At 37.5% G+C, this 19,636-nt stretch overlaps 1 non-coding gene across 1 annotated transcript; it reads left to right on the top strand.

Moving 5' to 3' along the window:
• The first annotated feature begins 384 nt into the window (after positions 1-384).
• LOC112746609 (small nucleolar RNA R71) lies at positions 385-492 on the top strand. The gene has a single exon (XR_003174482.1). It is a non-coding gene; the product is annotated as a small nucleolar RNA R71 (small nucleolar RNA).
• The last annotated feature ends 19,144 nt before the right edge of the window (positions 493-19,636 follow it).

Here is a 19,636-nt window from a genome sequence, read left to right as displayed (position 1 = left end):
GTAATTTACCTCTGCTATTGCAGGGTTCTCAGGATCAAAAGCTTCTTCTTCAGGAGAAGCCTCTTGAGTACTGTTGGATGCAGCTTGCATTCCATTCAGACTCTGGGAAATCATATTGACTTGCTGAGTCAATATTTTTTTCTGAGCCAATATGGCATTCAGAGTATCAATCTCAAGAACTCCCTTCTTCATAAGCGTCTCATTATTCACAGGATTCCTTTCAGAAGTGTACATGAACTGGTTATTTGCAACCATGTCAATGAGTTCTTGAGCTTCTGCAGGCGTTTTCTTCAGGTGAATGGATCCACCTGCAGAGGTATCCAATGACATCTTAGATAACTCAGACAGACCATCATAGAATATATCCAGGATGGTCCATTCTGAAAGCATGTCAGAAGGACACTTTTTGGTCAGTTCTTTGTATCTCTCCCAAGCTTCATAGAGGAATTCACCTTCTTTCTGTCTGAAGGTTTGAACATCCACTCTAAGCTTTCTCAGCTTTTGAGGAGGAAAGAACATGACTAAGAAAGCCTTGACCAGCTTATCCTAAGAGTTCAGGCTATCCTTGGGTTGAGAATCCAACCACACTCTAACTCTGTCTCTTACAACAAAAGGGAAAAGCATGAGCCTGTAGACTTCAGGATCTACTCCATTAGTCTTAACAGCATCACAGATCTGCAAGAATTCAGTTAAGAACTGAAAAGGATCTTCAGATGGAAGTCCATGAAACTTGCAGTTTTGCTGCATCAGAGTAACTAATTGAGGTTTCAGCTCAAAGTTGTTTGCTCCAATGGTAGGAATGGAGATGCTTCTTCCATGTAAATTGGAATTTGGTGCAGTAAAGTCACCAAGCATTCTCCTTGCATTGTTGTTGGGTTCGGCTGCCATCTCCTTTACTTGTTCGAAATTTTCAATCAAGTTGTCTCTGGATTGTTGTAATTTAGCTTCTCTTAATTTCCTCTTCAAAGTCCTTTCAGGTTCTGAATCAGCTTCAACAAGAATGCCTTTTTCTCTGTCCCTGCTCATAAGAAAGAGAAGAGAAAAAGAAAAGAAGAGGAATCCTATATGTCACAGTAAAGAGGTTCCTTATTGTTAGTAGAAGAAAAGAAGAAGAGAAAAATCTGAACTCAGAAAGAGAGAGAGAAGGTTCGGATTTTTGGTGGGTGAGGCAGAGATGTTAGTAGATGAATAAATAAATAGAATAAGATGAGAGAGGGGAAATTTCGAAAATAATTTTTGAAAAAGAGTTAGTGATTTTTGAAAATAGTTTTTGAAAAAGGTTAGTAATTTTCGAAAATTAAGATTTAAAAATTAAAATAATTAGTTAATTAAAAAGAAATTTTTGAAAAAGGGGGAAGATATTTTCAAAAATTAGAGAGAGAGAGAGTTAGTTAGGTAGTTTTGAAAAAGATGAGAAACAACAAAAAGTTAGTTAGTTAGTTGAGACAAATTTTGAAAATCAATTTTGAAAAGATAAGAAGTTAGGAGGTTAGAAAAGATATTTTTGAAATCAAATTTTTGGAAAAGGTGAGATAAGAAGATATTTTTGAAAAGATATGATAGAAATTAGTTTTTGAAAAAAGGATTTGATTTTTAAAAAATACAATTAATGACTTGATTCATAAGAAATCACAAGATATGATTCTAGAACTTAAAGTTTGAATCTTTCTTAACAAGTAAGTAACAAACTTGAAATTTTTGAATCAAAACATTAATTGATTATGTTATTTTTGAAAATTTGATGTAAAAATAAGAAAAAGATTTTTGAAAAATATTTTTGGAATTTTTGAAAATAACTAAGAAATTTGAAAAAGATTTGATATTTGAAAAAGATTTTGAAAAAGATAAGATTTTTAAATTGAAAATTTGATTTGACTCATAAAAACAACTAGATTTTAAAATTTTTTGAAAAAGTCAAATCTAATTTTCGAAATTTTAAGAGAGAAAAAGGGAAAGATATTTTTTTGATTTTTGGAATTTTTATGATGAGAGAGAAGAACAAGAAAAATGATGCAATGCATGAGAATTTTAGATCAAAACATGTGATGCATGCAAGAATGCTATGAATGTCAAGATGAACACCAAGAACACTATGAAGATCATGATGAACACCAAGAACATATTTTTGAAAAATTTTTAATGCAAAGAAAACATGCAAGACACCAAACTTAGAATTCTTTAATGCTTAGACACTAAGAATTCAAGAATGCATATGAAAAACAAGAAAAGACACAAAACATGCAAATGCAAAGATCAAACAAGAAGACTTACCAAGAACAACTTGAAGATCATGAAGAACAACATGAATGCATGAATTTTTGAAAAATGCAAGATGCACATGCAATTGACACCAAACTTATAACATGACACATGACTCAAACAAGAAACACAAAAAATATTTTTTTTTTATTTTTATGATTTTATGATTTTTTTGTATTTTCTTTTAATTTTTTTTTTCGAAAATCATTTTGAAAAAGAAAAATAAGGATTCCAAAATTTTTAATATGAATTCCAGGAATCTTATGCTCTAAAGCTCCAATCAAAGGGTCAGGCTTGGTTTAATAGCCAGCCAAGCTTTAGTATGTAACTCAGACATGACACGTCTAACATGCCCTACAGTCGTATTAGACATGGCTTTACAGCCAGCCATGCTTCATGAAACACTAGAATTCATTCTTAAAAATTCTGAAGAAAAATTATATTTTTGAAAACATTTTTTTTTTAAAAAAAAATTTTCTTTTTTCGAAAACAAAGAAGAAAATTTTGAAAGATTTTTGAAAAATTTTTGAAAATAAAAGAAAAAGGAAATTACCTAATCTGAGCAACAGGATGAACCGTTAGTTGTCCAAACTCGAACGATCCCCGGCAACGGCGCCAAAAACTCGGTGCGCAGAAATTGTGATTACACTTTGATTATGTAAAATTCATCGCTCTTTCTTTCCCTGGTAATGGCACCAAAAAAATGATGCCAATACCATGGTTCACAACTTCGCACAACTAACCAGCAAGTGCACTGGGTCGTCCAAGTAATACCTTACGTGAGTAAGGGTCGAATCCCACAGAGATTGTTGGTATGAAGCAAGCTATGGTCACCTTGTAAATCTCAGTCAGGCGGATATCAAATGGTTATGGAGTTTTCGAAAATAATATAATAAAATAGGGATAGAAATACTTATGTAAATCATTGGTGAGAATTTCAGATAAGCGAATAGAGATGCTTTCGTTCCTCTGAACCTCTGCTTTCCTGCTATCTTCATCCAATCAGTCTTACTCCTTTCCATGGCTGGCTTTATGTGATACATCACCATTGTTAATGGCTACTTTCGGTCTTCTCTCGGGAAAATGATCCAAATGCCCTGTCACGGCACGGCTAATCGTCTGGAGGCATCACCCTTGTCAATGGTTTCATCTTATCCTCTCAGTGAAAATGGTCAACGCACCCTGTCACGGCACGACTATTCATCTGTCGGTTCTCGATCATGCTGGAATAGGATTTACTATCCTTTTGCGTCTGTCACTAACGCCCAGCACTCGCGAGTTTGAAGCTTGTCACAGTCATTCAATCATTGAATCCTACTCGGAATACCACAGACAAAGTTTAGACCTTCCGGATTCTCTTGAATGCCACCATCATTCTAGCTTACACCACGAAGATTCCGATTAAGAGATCTAAGAGATACTCATTCAGTTGAAGGTAGAACGGAAGTGGTTGTCAGGCACGCGTTCATAGGGAATGATGATGATTGTCACGTTCATCACATTCAGGTTGAAGTGTGAATGAATATCTTAGAAGTGAAATAAGATGAATTGAATAGAAAATAGTAGTACTTTGCATTAATCTTTGAGGAACAGCAGTGCTCCACACCTTAATCTATGGAGTGTAGAAACTCTACCGTTAAAAATACATAAGTGAAAGGTCCAGGCATGGCCGAGATTGCCAGCCCCCAAAACGAGATCACAGGATCAAAATACAATCCAGGATCCAGGATGTCTAATACAATAGTAAGAGGTCCTATTTATAATAAACTAGCTACTAGGGTTTACAGGAGTATGTAATTGATGCATAAATCCACTTCCGGGGCCCACTTGGTGTGTGCTTGGGCTGAGCTTTAACTTTCCTCGTACAGAGGCCATTTGTGGAGTTGAACGCTAGGTTTTGATCCATTTCTGGCGTTCAACTCTGGTTTTTGATCCCTTTCTGGCGCTGAACTCCAGAATTGGGCAGAGATCTGGCGTTGAACGCCAGTTTGCGTCATCTAAACTTGGGCAAAGTATGGACTATTATATATTTCTGGAAAGCCCTGGATGTCTACTTTCCAACGCAATTGGAAGCGTGCCATTTCGAGTTCTGTAGCTCCAGAAAAGCTATTTTGAGTGCAGGGAGGTCAGAATCCAACAGCATCAGCAGTCCTTCTTCAACCTCTGAATCTGATTTTTGCTCAAGTCCCTCAATTTCAGCCAGAAAATATCTGAAATCACAGAAAAACACACAAACTCATAGTAAAGTCCAGAAATGTGAATTTAACATAAAAACTAATGAAAACATCCCTAAAAGTAACTAGATCCTACTAAAAACATACTAAAAATAATGCCAAAAAGCGTATAAATTATCCGCTCATCATGCACATATGTCACGTGTGCGCGTCGATGGATGCACTCCAAATCCTTGATTTTCCATGTGTTCTCCACTTTGCATGCTTTTCTCTTCATTCCTTTGATCCATTCCTAGCCCTTTTCAACTTGAATTCACTAACAAACACATCAAGGCATCTAGTGGAATCAAGTGTGAATTAAAATTAGCAACTTAAAGGCCTAAAAAGCATGTTTATACACTTAAACACTAATGAGCGGATAATTTATACGCTTTTTGGCATTGTTTTTACATAGTTTTTAGTATGATTTAGTTAGTTTTTAGTATATTTTTACTAGTTTTTAAATAAAAATCACATTTCTGGACTTTACTATGAGTTTGTGTGTTTTTCTATGATTTCAGGTATTTTCTGGCTGAAATTGAGGCACGTGAGCAAAAATCAGATTCAGAGGTTGAAGAAGGACTGTAGATGCTGTTGGATTCTGACCTCCCTGCACTCAAAGTGGATTTTCTGGAGCTAAAAAACTACAAATGGCGCTCTCTCAATTGTGTTGGAAAGTAGACATCCAGGGCTTTCCTGCAATATATAATAGTCTATACTTTGATTAAGGATAGACGATGTAAACTGGCATTGAACGCCAGTTCCATGCTGCATTCTAGAGTCAAACGCCAGAAACAGGTTGCAAAGTGGAGTTAAACGCCAGAAATAGGTTACAAACTGGCGTTCAACTCCAAGAAAGACCTCTACACGTGTAAAGCTCAATGCTCAGCCCAAGCACACACCAAGTGGGCCCTGGAAGTGGATTTCTGCATCAATTACTCATTTCTGTAAACCCTAGTAACTAGTTTAGTGTATATAGGACTTTTTACTATCTTTGTTAGGGATCCTTTGATTAGTTTTATGCTATCTTAGACATTCATGGGGGCTGGCCATTCGGTCATGCCTGGACCATTATCACTTATGTATTTTCAAACGGTAGAGTTTCTACACACCATAGATTAAGGTGTGGAGCTCTGCTGTTCCTCATGAATTAATACAAAGTACTACTATTTTTCTATTCAATTCAAGCTTATTCCTTCTCTAAGATATCCATTCGCACCCAAGAACATGATGAATGTGATGATTGTGTGACACTCATCATCATTCTCACTTATGAACGCGTGCCTGACAAACACTTCCGTTCTACATGCAAACAAGCTAGAATGAATATCTCTTAGATATCTAATACAGGGGACCGAGTCTGAGATATTAGAATCTTCGTGGTATAAGTTAGAACCCATGGATGGCCATTCTTGAGATCCAAAAAGTCTAAACCTTGTCTGTGGTATTCCGAGTAGGATCTGGGAAGGGATGGTTGTGACGAGCTTCAAACTCGCGAGTGCTGGGCGTAGTGACAGACGCAAAAGGATAGTAAATCCTATTCCAGTATAATCGAGAATTGACAGATGATTAGCCATGCAGTGACAGCGCATTGGACCATTTTCACATAGAGGATGGGATGTAGCCATTGACAACGGTGATGCCCTACATAAAGCTTGCCATGGAAAGGAGTAGGAATGATTGGATGAAGACAGCAGGAAAGCAGAGGTTCAGAGGAACGAAAGCATCTCTATACGCTTATCTGAAATTCTCACCAATGAATTACATAAGTATCTCTGTCCTAATCTATGTTTTATTTATCTTTTAATTATTAAAACTCCATAACCATTTGAATCCGCCTGACTGAGATTTGCAAGGTGACCATAGCTTGCTTCAAGCCGACAATCTCCGTGGGATCGACCCTTACTCACGTAAGGTTTATTACTTGGACGACCCAGTGCACTTGCTGGTCAGTTGTGCGAAGTTGTGACAAAGAATTAAGATTATGAACGTGCGTATAAAGTTTTCAGCGCCGTACCAAGGAATGGAACCGTCACGATTTCTGCGCACCAAGCACAATTTAAGGGAGAATTATAAAACCATGCTATTTCATTGAATAAATGTGAGAAAAGTTGATAAAATCCTTTAAATTCCACACAAGATAAATCCTAAAAATGGGGTTTATCAACCTCCCCACACTTAAACAATAGCATGTCCTCATGCTAAACCAAGAAAGAGAGAAAGTGTATCAACATTTATTCAATGCAAATAAATTATATGCAACCTATCTAAATGCAACTATCTATATGAATGCAATTACTTGGTCAAAACCAATCAACTTACAAGAAAATGTAACAACCCTAGTTTTTAAAAATCAAATAATTATTTATTTGGGATTTATTTTATTTGTTGATAATTTTATTTTAAGAAAATTATTTTACTAAAGGTAATTAAATAGAGTTTCATGATAATTGGAATTTAAACTAATTAGGATTTTTATATAATCTTTATTGGATATTTGATATAATTGAAATTATAATTTTAGTAATTGAAAAGTAAATAAGAAATGTATAATTTAATTTAAATAAATTCTATTATAAATAAATTATGATTTAATTTGAGTTCTATACTTTTAGAAAATAATCTATCGAGCATGATCAAATTGATTTTATGAATACTTTAAGTTTAAGTCAATTAATATTTTTCTACAGTTTTTAACATTAGTTATTTTATAATTTGAAATTAATGTTCTAGTGATAAAAAATAATGAAAAATTATACCATTTAATTTGAATAATTAATATTGAGTTTAAATTATATTTTATAAATTGTGATTAATGTGTCCATTTTATATTCTAAATTAAAAATAATTGATTGAACTTAACAATATGTTGATAAATAATGTTCTTAAATATTTTTAACGGAGTACATTTGATTTAAAAATGATTCTACCCATCAATTTTATCGAAATATCTATCCATATCTATCCATATTCCATTATAAAATCCCTAATTTCTAACCCTAATTCCCAAATTGAATTAGAAACCCTAATTCCCAATTTAATTGAGAAACCCTAACCCTAGGCCCCCTCACCACAGCGTACCCCACCCCCTTTCACCCCTTCAGTGCATCAATTTTAGAAATGGGAAATTAGATAGGAAGAGTAAGGGAACGGAGAAGAGATGGGAGGAAGCGGGGGCTGTTCTCCATCACTGCCGCTGCCCTGGAACACGCCGCCGACGCCTTTGTAGAGACAAGAGGGGGATGTGCCACCGTGATCCTTACCGCTGCTGTCGAGCAGACTCGTTCAAGAGGAGAGAGCACCGCGAGCCGGGGACGACGCGAGGAAGAAGAGGAGTCGTCGCATTCTGCTGTTGCCAGCTCTGTCGCCTCCTATGCCGCCGAGGGTCCCGTTCTTGTTAGACCCGTCACCATCGCCATCGTTGCTGGTGTGGTCAGAGCCACCGTCGCTGGAGAGAGAGGAAGCACGAATCAGAGGAGGAAGCGAGAGATACGACGCAACAGAGGAGGAAGGAGAAGACTTCTGTCACCGTCGCCACATCTCTTCACCGCTACTGCCGTCGATGGAAGTCATCGCCATCGTCAAGCCACTACATCGCCGGACCTCATTGCTGGAAGACCGAATGGAGAGGCTCGCCAGTTCTGCTTCTGCTTCTGGGTTTTGAAACCTGAGAAAATGCCACTGCCGCTACTGTTTGTTGGGCTCAAGATCGTTGCTGCTGTTCTTGCTCTGTTCTGCCTCTGCTTCTAGTTTTGTACTTGCTAGTGCCTTTGCCGTCGGGAACCAATGTTGGAGCTGCTCTTAATGATTCTGATGCTGCTACGTAGGTTCCGAGCTGCTGTGTTGTTGCCAGAGGAAGAGAACTCATGGGAAAAACGTCACCGAGGCTGCTGTTTGGTTTGATTGCATTGTTAATGCGACATCGAGGTAGGGGATTTATTTCAAAATTAACAGTTTTAACTTATGAATGCCAATGAGGTTTTGTGAGTAATTGCAAATAATTCATAAATATGATTAATTGATTGAAATAAACTTGGTTTGAGGTTGTGAAATTTGGATTAAGTTTGATGATGTTTTAGTGTTTCAATTGGAGTATTGAATTCAGGTTATGGCTGTGAATGTCTTTGGGCTTTGTTGTGAGTATTTGAGGCTGTAATTGATATTGATTTTTCTGATTTTGATGGAATTGTTAAAAAGTTCTAATTCTATGTGATTATACTGGATTAGTTGAGTTGTGTGGCTGTATTCTGGTTATTGAGAGTAAGTGCTTGTTGTTGTTTTTAGTTATCTGATGTATCGGAATGGCTGTGAAATTGACTTGTGACTGGTTGGAATTGGTTTTGGTAGTTGTTAATGTTGGTTCATGATTAATTAGAATTAAGCTTGAGAATTGTTAAAAGATTGAAGCTTGATTATTAAATTGACCTTTTTATGAAATTTGAATTTAGAGATAGAAACAGTAACTCTAAAAGTATAAGGATAACTTGTGATAATTGGAAACTATATGGAGCAGAATTTTTGGGTGAATATATTATAAGAGAACTGGAATTTTATAAATAATACATACTCTATGTATTTTGGTGTCAATATTGCTAAGATTTTGGTTAAGTTATGTGATAATGTGTTTTGGGTATTTGGAAAGTGGAAAACTGTTAGTCCTTTGGTTAAAATAATTTATGAATTGATCAAATTGAAGTTGGATTGATGGAGTATGTGGAAGTTGCGAATTATGGCTGAATTGTTAACTAATGCGGATTGTTAAATTTCTGATTGATTGAGAATTTGCTGTGATAATTGTTGAGAAAGGTTTGATGAGATGTTGAGAAAGAGGGAACCCGTAAGGGTGGTTAACTTCGAGTTTTAGGGGAGGTGCTGTCGAAATTTTATAAAAATATGATTTTTTTATTTGAAAATTAATTTTAGAAGATTTGAACTTGAAAAATTATATTATTTGATTTTTATCTAAACAAGAGAAGAATTATACTATATCGAATTTGGAATTACCAAGGAAAGGTTTATGTTATAGGTTTGAATTATTTAAGAAAGGAATTATGTTTTGAATTCAATTTAATATGAAAAGAGTTATGTTTTGGGCTTGACATAAAGGATTACTTTTTAGGAGTTTGGTGAATTTTATAATATTTGGATTCAAATGATAAAGAGAAATGGTTTGAGCCAAGATGTTGTAAAAGTGAAAGATGTAAAGTTTGTAGAGTATGATTGAAGAGAGAAAGAAAGAGGTACTGCATAAGAATCTGAAAGTGGTGATGAATAATGAGAATGATAATCAATGATGGTAATGAGAATGATTATGTGATGATCTACTGCGTGAAGGCAGTCAGATAGATAGTGGTACGACCACAGAGGGTTTTCGAGTACTACATAGCTATTGAGAGCTATACCTGCAACTGATAACCTGGGATCACTTGCAGAGGATATTAATTCATACATGGCTAGAATGCCACACCTGTAAGGCAAAGATTGCTTACAGAGGATATGATTTCATACACAGCTGGAATGCCGTCACCTGTAAGGCAGAGTCTGCTTACAGAGGATATGACGCATATGTCAGTTAGTGAAAACTGTACCTATGCTGACTGGAAAACCATACCCGTTTCAGCTGCTTTGGGTTACGTCGGGAGCAGGTAGAAACCGACAAATGAGCTCATTACCTGCACTAGGGCTAGACATGCATCATCCTTATTTGTGCATTTGCATTTGATTGGGTTTGCTCGTTGTACTTCCCTGTGATTGTGCTGTTTGCCTTGTTGTGACTTGTTTGTATGTTGAATTGAATCTCTTGCTTGTACTATTAGTTTGTGAATGTTTTAAAATGATTAAGAATTGACGTTGTGATTGAAAATTAATTATGTAGTTGAGAGACGGTTAATGTGACTAGTTTATATTTAAAATTTGTCTTGAGTTTAGAAATTTTGAAAGACGTAATAAATTAGCTAAAGTAAAACCAAGAGCATTTTCAAAAAAGTTTTGATAAAGATATGGTTTCCTTGGATATGTTAATTATTTGCATTCTATTTCATTACTTTTACGGCATTTCCATTCCCTACTGAGAACGTGTGGTTTGTTCTCACCCCAAAATCTTCCACCCTTTCAATGACACAGGTTTGAAGACTCAGTTTGAAGCTGCGGGCAATTGTTATACTATATTTATAAGTTAAGTTGTTTTTATAGAGTTCCCTCGCCATTGTAGCTTTAGTCTTTATTTTATGCAGAAGGATAGGAGTTGTACCTGAGTTTTATTTGAATTCTTTTGTTTAATATTTATTAATATTAATAATTATGTGATTATTGTTTCTTGGTGATGTTTACTATATGATTTTAATTAATTAAAACAAAATTTTTCTACTAAAGGCTCAATAGTAAATAGTTAATAAAGGAAAACAGGTTAGTAACACCTTACTTTTGGTACGATCATGACGTATTGGAAGTTAGGTCGTTACAGAAAACATATATCAGCATACGGGCTAAAGCAATAGAAATCAAATCAAACCCACAATTGTATTGAATTATCAAAAAGATTTACAAACTTGCAAGAAAAGGGGTGATCATGGTGAAAACATGTAATTGAGCAATCGAACCCTCACCGGATCTGTATCCGCTCTAGTCACTCAAGTGTTTGGGGTTGATTCACTCAATTCTCCCGTAATCATGCTTTCCAAGATTTGTTTTTCATCTAACAATCAACAATTATTTAATGCATGTATACAAATATCATGAGGACTTTCCCAAAGGTTATAATGGGGCTAGGGTTAAGGTAGGGTTATATATGGTAAAATGGACTAGAATTTGAATCTTTGATTAACCTAAACTTCCCACCTAACCTATATAACAACCTATAAAATTCTAAACAAACCTAACTACCCATAATTCTCAGTTTTTCACACACTCATGCATTTTTTTTCACTTCACAACACATATGCATTGATTATTATTGAACTTCACTTTGGGGCATTTTGTCCCCTTTTTCTTTTTTATTGCTATTATTTTTCTTTCTCTCTTTTTTTTTTAATTTTTTTTATTTTTTTCTCAAACTATAATATATACGAGAATATCAACGCACATGGTTTAAGATTCGATGCATGAGTATGCACCCAATTCCCAAATATGTAAATATAAAACACCCTTTTATCCCAACCCAATGTTTCCAACTTTCCCCAAACTTGAATAATAAACACTCTCACTAGTCTAAGTTAATCAAAGATCCAAATAGGGGATATTTATTATTTTTCACTTAAGGCTTGTAATGTGCTACAATTAAGAATAAATGGGTTAAGCGTAGGCTCAAAATTGGCTAACAAAAGAAGATAAAAGGTAGGCTATTTGGGTAAGTGAGCTCAATGAAATAATGGCCTCAATCATATAAATGCATGTATACATGGAATAATGGACATAAAGAATCAAACAATCATAGAAAGAGAATAATGCACACACAAGAAGGGAAAATAAGTGATTATATGATGTAACCATATAATTAGGCTATAAACTTCACATGCTTGTGTTCTTAGCTCAAAAACATGATCCACAATATATAGAATTCAAGCAAGTTCAACACAAAAATTTTCAATCAATTGGGGTGATGCCTTATAGATAAATTCCTTGGAGAATTTTATTGTTTTGACTGAGCTTATTATATGTATCCTAAATGAAATGTTGTGATTGAGAAAGGTAAAAAAAATCCTTACTTTATTCCCTTTTTCAATGAAACCAAATTCTCATATGCAAAAGGGTAAACCAAGCTGGATAATCCACATTTTTCCATACACAACCAAATATATATATATATATATATATACTATCAACTAAAAGTGCAAATCCAATCTAACAATCTAAAATATATATACAAACCAAAGTACAAAACACAACAAGCCAAAACAAAAGTATCCAAGATAACTAATATATACAAAGATCCAAAAGTGCAATAAAATAAATTACAAATACTAAGAATAAAAGAAAATAAAGTAGGAATGAAACAGGAATGTCTGAAATGGTCACCAAAGTAGAAATTCCCGCCGACGACGGTGACCTCCCCACACTTAGATGAAAGCATCGACCTCGATGCTACGACTGAGTCTGGGTGAGAGGGTCGACGTCCGCATCTGGCTGAGGCTGAGGCTGTGGCTCCACAGGGGTCTGCTGTGTCTCTGTGGGAACCTGAGTCCATGTCGGTGCCTCTGGTTGCTGAGCCTGCTACTCCTGATCCTCTTCCTCCTCAGAAGAAGAAGTGTCAGAATCAGAGGGTATCTCGGAACCTAATGATGCGAGCATCCAACTCACACACTCATAACATTGCTTTTTACGATGCTCACTCTGCTCCATGAGACCAGTGAGGTATTGTACAAGTCGATAAGTCGCCTGGGTGCTGATGGTGGTGATGTTGGCCTGGTAGATGTAGCTGGTGCTATGGATGGTCTGGCTGTAGCTAAAAAAGAGGACGGCCCAGGTGTCGCTGTTGCAGAAGCTCGAGCTCTACGCAGGGCTGGTGGTCTGTCACTCACCCAAGTCCCCCACGGAATAACTTTCTACTTTCTGTGGACTGCGGGTGGCGACACATCATCTGGCAGCCATGGTACTCCAGCCTGCTGAGCCATCTCTGTGACCAAACTGGGAAAAGGGATTGTGCCTCTGACATGGGCTCGCCACATGAACTTTCTGATAAGTCGGGGAAAGTACAACTCCTTCCCTTTAATAATGCACCCAATCAGGACCAACATGTCAACCGGGATCTTAGTGAAGTGAGTGGTAGGCATGACATAGTGAGATGGAATCTGCTGCCATATCTTAGTCTCCTTTGTCAAATAGTCAAACATCATCCCTATTCCGAGGGTTACCTGAAACTGTAGGTCGATCTCGGACGAGATCTTCTGTACTGGTCGGAGATGACGTGTCCGGCTGGTGGGTGGCGGCCGGAGCTGTCGTGTCTGACTTGTTGGACTGGCTATACTGCTGATCCTTTGTCACCAGAGGGTGGTGGTACCAGCAAGGGACTCCAATGCTTAAGTTAGCAAGGTTATTAAGCAGGTTTTTTGTAGAATCAGAGTATGAGTTATACCTGGGTGCTCCAGTGTATTTAGAATAGTAGAGGATGAACTTACCTTATCTTTGAGTGAAGTCATCTTATCTTCAAGGGAATCGCCTGATAAACCCATATTTTATGATATATATTGTGCTCAATTTAGGTGATTTATTCAATCCTTCACCCACTTATTCATGTAAATTGCATGGTTTTACTTTCCCTTCCTTATTATGTGATATATGTGAAATACATGTTTCCTATGCTTTGAAATTATTTATTTCAATTACCCTTTATTACCATTCGATGCCGTGATTTATGTGTTGAGAAGTTTCAGATCTTTTAAGGCAGGAATGACCTAAAGGATTGAAAGAAAACATACAAAATTAGAAGGAAAGCACAAAATGGAGTTTTTGAAGAAACTGGCAGCGACGTGATCGCATGGACGACGCGGTCGCATGCCCAGCACAAAAAGGCAGCGACACGAACGCATGACTAACGCGGACGTGCGCCTTGAGCAGAACACAAATGACGCGGACACATGACCGAAGCCAACGCGTGATAAGGAAAACTCCAGATGACGCGATGATGAGCGGATATTTTATACGCTTTTTGGGGTTAATTTCATATAGCTTTTAGTATGTTTTAGTTAGTTTTTAGTTTATTTTCATTAGTTTTTAGGAAAAATTCATATTTCTGGACATTACTATGAGTTGTGTGTTTTTATGTAATTTCAGGTATTTTTCTGGCTGAAATTGAGGGAGCTGAGCAAAAATCTGATTCAGGCTGAAAAAGGACTGCTGATGTTGTTGGATTCTGACCTCGCTACACTCAAACTGGATTTTCTGGAGCTACAGAACTCGACATGGCGTGAGTCTAATTGCGTTGGAAAGTAGACATCCAGGGCTTTCCAGCAATATATAATAGTTCATACTTTGCTCAAGGATAGACGACGTAAACTGGCGTTCAACGCCAGTTCTCTGCCCAATTCTGGCGTCCAGCGCCAGAAAAGGATTAAAAGTTGGAGTTCAATGCCAGAAATGGATCCAAACCTGGCGTTGAACGCCCAAAATGGCCTTATGCACGTGAATTGCTTAAGTCTAAGCCCCAACACACACCAAGTGGGCCCCAGAAGTGGATCTCTATACCATCTGTTATGGTTTACTCAATTTCTGTAAACCTAGGCTACTAGTTTAGTATTTAAACAACTTTTAGAGACTTATTTTGTATCTCATGACATTTTGGATCTAAACTTTGTACTCTTTGACGGCATGAGTCTCTAAACTCCATTGTTGGGGGGGAAGAGCTCTGCTGTGTCTCGATGAATTAATGCAAGTATTTCTGTTTTCCATTCAAACATGTGTGTTCCTATCTAAGATATCCATTCGTGCCTAACTGTGGAGAAGGTGATGATCAGTGACACTCATCACCTTCCTCAATCCATGAACGTATATCTTACAACCACCTCCGTTCTACATCAGATTGAATGAATATCTCTTAGATTCCTTAATCGGAATCTTCGTGGTGTAAGCTAGAATGATGGCGGCATTCAAGAGAATCCGGAAAGTCTAAAACTTGTCTGTGGTATTACGAGTAGGATTCAGTGATTGAATGACTGTGACGAGCTTCAAACTCGCGAGTGCTGGGCGTTAGTGACAGACGCAAAAGGAGGGTGAATCCTATTCCAGCATGATCGAGAACCGACAGATGAATAGCCGTGCCGTGACAGGGTGCGTTGACCATTTTCACTGAGAGGAGGGGATGTAGCCACTGACAACGGTGATGCCCTTGCATAAAGCCAGCCATAGGAGGACGTGCATGCATGAATCAGAAGACAGAGGAAAGCAGAGATTCAGAACACAAAGCATCTCCAAAACCCCAACATATTCTCCATTACTGCATAACAAGTAACCTTTAATTCATGCTCTCTTGTTTATTCGCAATTCAACTGATAAATATAATTGACTTCCTGACTAAGAATCACAAGATAACCATAGATTGCTTCAAACCAACAATCCCCGTGGGATTCGACCCTTACTCACGTAAGGTATTACTTGGACGACCCAGTGCACTTGCTGGTTAGTGGTACGCATTGTGAAAAGTGTGATTCACGATTCGTGCACTAAGTTTTTGGCACCGTTGCCGGGGATTGTTCGTGTTTGGACAACTAACGGTTTATTTTGTTGCTTAGATTAGGAAAAATTTCTTTTTTTGTTTAGAGTCTCTTATTATTGTCGTGTTAAAATTTTAGAATCCTTATTTTCTTTTTTAAAATATTTTTCAAAACTAATTTCTCTATTAAATCCTGTGCCAAACTTTAAGTTTGGCGTTTTCTTGTTGATTTTTCTGTGTTTTTCAAAAATTTTAGTTTGGTGTTCTAAAAATTTTAAGTTTGGTGTTCTTCCTTCATGTTCTTGTGTTCTTGTGAGTCTTCAAAGTGTTCGTGAGTTTTCCTTGTGTCTTGATCTTAAAATTTTTAAGTTTGGTGTTCCTTGGTGTTTTTCCTCCAAAAATTTTCGAAAACAAGGAGCATTAGATCCAAAAATTTTAAATCTTGGGCTATCTTATTATTTTTCTCTCTCTTTTTAAAATTCAAAAATATCTTTGCTCTCTCTATTTTAAAGCATCTTTTTTGAAATCTATTTCTAAAATTTAGACTTTTATTTCAAAATTTAAAACCTTTTTCAAAAATCATCATATCCTTCTCAAAATCTCCTAACCACTTTCTCTCTCCTCACTTTTTCGAAAATCTTTCACTCATTTTTATTTATTTTATTTTGATTTATTTTGATTTCGAAATAAATAATAAATAAATAAATAAAAATAATTTTTATATCATCTCCCTTTCTCCATCATGGACCTAAGCGGAAATGAACAGTCCAGGAGGACTCTGGGATCATATTCTAACCCCTCTACTGCTTCATATGGGAGTAGTATCTGTATACCCTCCATTGGAGTCAGTAGCTTTGAGTTGAATCCTCAGCTCATTATCATGGTGCAGCAAAGTTGCCAGTATTCCGGTCTTCCACAGGAAGAACCTACAGAGTTTCTGGCACAGTTTCTACAGATTGCTGACACAGTACATGATAAAGAAATAGATCAGGATGTCTACAGACTATTACTGTTTCCCTTTGCTGTAAAACATCAAGCTAAGAGGTGGTTGAATAACCAACCTAAGGCCAGCATAAGGACATGGAAACAACTGACAGAAAAATTCCTGAATCAATACTTTCCCCCAAAACGGATGACACAGCTAAGGCTGGACATCCAAGGCTTTAAACAAGGAGATAATGAATCTCTTTATGATGCCTGGGAGAGATACAGAGAGATGCTACGAAAATGCCCCTCTGAAATATTTTCAGAGTGGGTTCAGTTAGACATCTTCTATTATGGGCTTGCTGAAGGAGCTCAGATGTCTCTAGATTACTCAGCTGGTGGATCTATCCACATGAGAAAGACAATTGAAGAGGCTCAAGAGCTCATTGATACAGTTGCCAGGAATCAGCATCTGTACCTAAGCAGTGACCCTTCCATGAAAGAAGAGGTTAAAACAGCAACTGCTGAACTCAGTCCTGTAAAACAAGCTGCTGAATTTAATCAGCAATTGGACTTTCTAACAAAGTAGTTAGCCGAATTCAAAGATAGACTACAAGAGACAAGGATGGCTAATATACATATGGACGAACAGTTTAAGCAAACAAAGCAGCAGCTGTCAAGGCAATTAACAGAAGAATGCCAAGCAGTTCAACTAAGAAGTGGGAAAACATTAAATACCCCACCTCAAGGTAGCAAAAAGCCAAGAAATGAGCAAACCACCCAAGATTCATCTGAGGACACTAAGAGCCCAGGGAAAATAATTCTGGCGCTAAAACGCCAGAAAATTGGTGGAAGGCTGGCGCTGAACGCCCAGACCATGGCCAAAACTGGCGTTCAATGCCAGAAACAAAGCAGGATTGGCGTTCAACCCCAGAAATGGGCAAGGATCTGGCGTTGAACGCCCAAAATGGGCAGGATCTGGCGCTAAACGCCCAAAATGGGCACAATTCTGGCGTTCAGACGCCAGGAACAGACAAGGAGTTGGCATCTAATGTCACTCCAGTTTCTAACTCTGGCACTCAATTGCCAGTGAGGGATCAGACACACACAAATGCTGATAACAACCCCTCTAAAAAGGCTTCTTCAACCAGTTCTGTAGGCAGTAAATCTTCAGCAACTAAGGTTGAAGAATATAAATCCAAGATACCTTATCCTCAAAAACTCCGGAAAGAGGAGCAGGATAAGCAATTTGCTCGCTTTGCAGATTATCTCAGGACTCTTGAAATAAAGATTCCATTTGCAGAAGCACTTGAGCAAATACCTTCTTATGCCAAGTTCATGAAAGAGATCTTGAGTCATAAAAAGGATTGGAGAGAAACAGAAAGAGTTCTCCTCACTGAAGAATGCAGTGCAGTCATTCTGAAGAGCTTTCCTAAAAAGCTTAAAGACCCTGGGAGTTTTCTGATACCATGCATATTAGAAGGTAATTGCACCAAGACAGCTTTATGCGATCTTGGGGCAAGCATCAACCTAATACCTGCATCCACTATCAGAAAGCTTGGCTTAACTGAAGAAGTTAAACCAACCCGGATATGTCTCCAACTTGCTGATGGTTCCACTAAATACCCATCAGGTGTGACTGAAGACATGATTGTCAGAGTTGGGCCATTCGCCTTTCCCACTGACTTTGTTGTGCTGGAAATGGAGGAGCACAAGAGTGCTACTCTCATTCTATGAAGACCCTTCCTAGCAACTGGACGATCCCTCATTGACGTCCAACAGGGGAAAATAACCCTGAGAGTCAATGATGATGAATTCAAGTTGAACGCTGTCAAAGCCATGCAGCATCCAGACACATCAAAAGACTGCATGAAAGTTGATCTTATTGACTCTTTGGTAGAAGAGATCAACATGGCTGAGAGTCTCGAATCAGAGTTGGAACATATCTTTAAAGATGTTCAGCCTGATTTGGAGGACTCAGAGGACATGAAAGAGCCTCTGAAATTTCTTCTGGAAGAGGAAAAACCTCCTAAACCCGAGCTCAAGCCATTACCACCATCCTTGAAATATGCATTTCTGGGAGAAGGTGATACTTTTCCAGTGATCATAAGCTCTGCTTTAAATTCACAGGAAGAGGAAGCACTTATTCAAGTGCTAAGGACACACAAGACAGCTCTTGGATGGTCCATAGGTGACCTTAAGGGCGTAAGCCCAGCTAGATGCATGCACAAAATCCTATTGGAGGATAATGCCAAACCAGTGGTTCAACCACAGAGGCGGCTAAATCCAGCCATGAAGGAAGTAGTGCAGAAAGAGGTCACCAAATAACTAGAGGCTGGGATTATTTATCCTATTTCTGATAGCCCCTGGGTGAACCCTGTCCAAGTCATCCCAAAAAAGGGAGGCATGACAGTGATTCATAATGAAAAGAATGAACTGGTTCCTACGAGAACAGTTACAGGGTGGCGCATGTGTATTGACTACAGAAGACTCAATACAGCCACCAGAAAGGATCATTTTTCTTTACCATTCATAGACCAGATGCTAGAAAGACTGGCAGGTTATGATTATTACTGTTTTTTGGATGGCTACTCAGGCTATAACCAGATTGCAGTAGATCCCCAGGATCAAGAGAAAACAGCATTCACATGTCCATCTGGAGTGTTTGCTTATAGAAGGATGCCATTTGGGTTGTGTAATGCGCCTGCAACCTTCCAGAGATGCATGCTCTCTATTTTCTCTGATATGGTGGAAAAATTTCTGGAAGTCTTCATGGATGACTTCTCAGTATATGGAGACTCATTCAGCTCCTGTTTTGATCACCTGAAACTTGTTCTGAAAAGATGCCAAGAGACCAACCTAGTTTTAAACTGGGAAAAATGTCACTTCTTGGTGACTGAGGGGATTGTCCTTGGGCATAAAATCTCAAACAAGGGAATAGAGGTAGATCAAGAAAAGATAGAGGTAATTGAAAAATTACCACCACCTGCCAATGTTAAGGCAATCAAAAGCTTTCTGGGGCATGCAGGATTCTATAGGAGGTTTATAAAGGATTTTTCAAAAATCGCAAAACTTCTAAGCAATCTGCTAGCTGCTG

Source organism: Arachis hypogaea, chromosome 14 (genome assembly GCF_003086295.3).
Source record: "Arachis hypogaea cultivar Tifrunner chromosome 14, arahy.Tifrunner.gnm2.J5K5, whole genome shotgun sequence".
Lineage (NCBI taxonomy): Eukaryota > Viridiplantae > Streptophyta > Magnoliopsida > Fabales > Fabaceae > Arachis > Arachis hypogaea.
The sequence above is the reverse complement of the archived record's forward strand: the minus strand, read 5'-3'. Positions and strand labels throughout refer to the sequence as shown.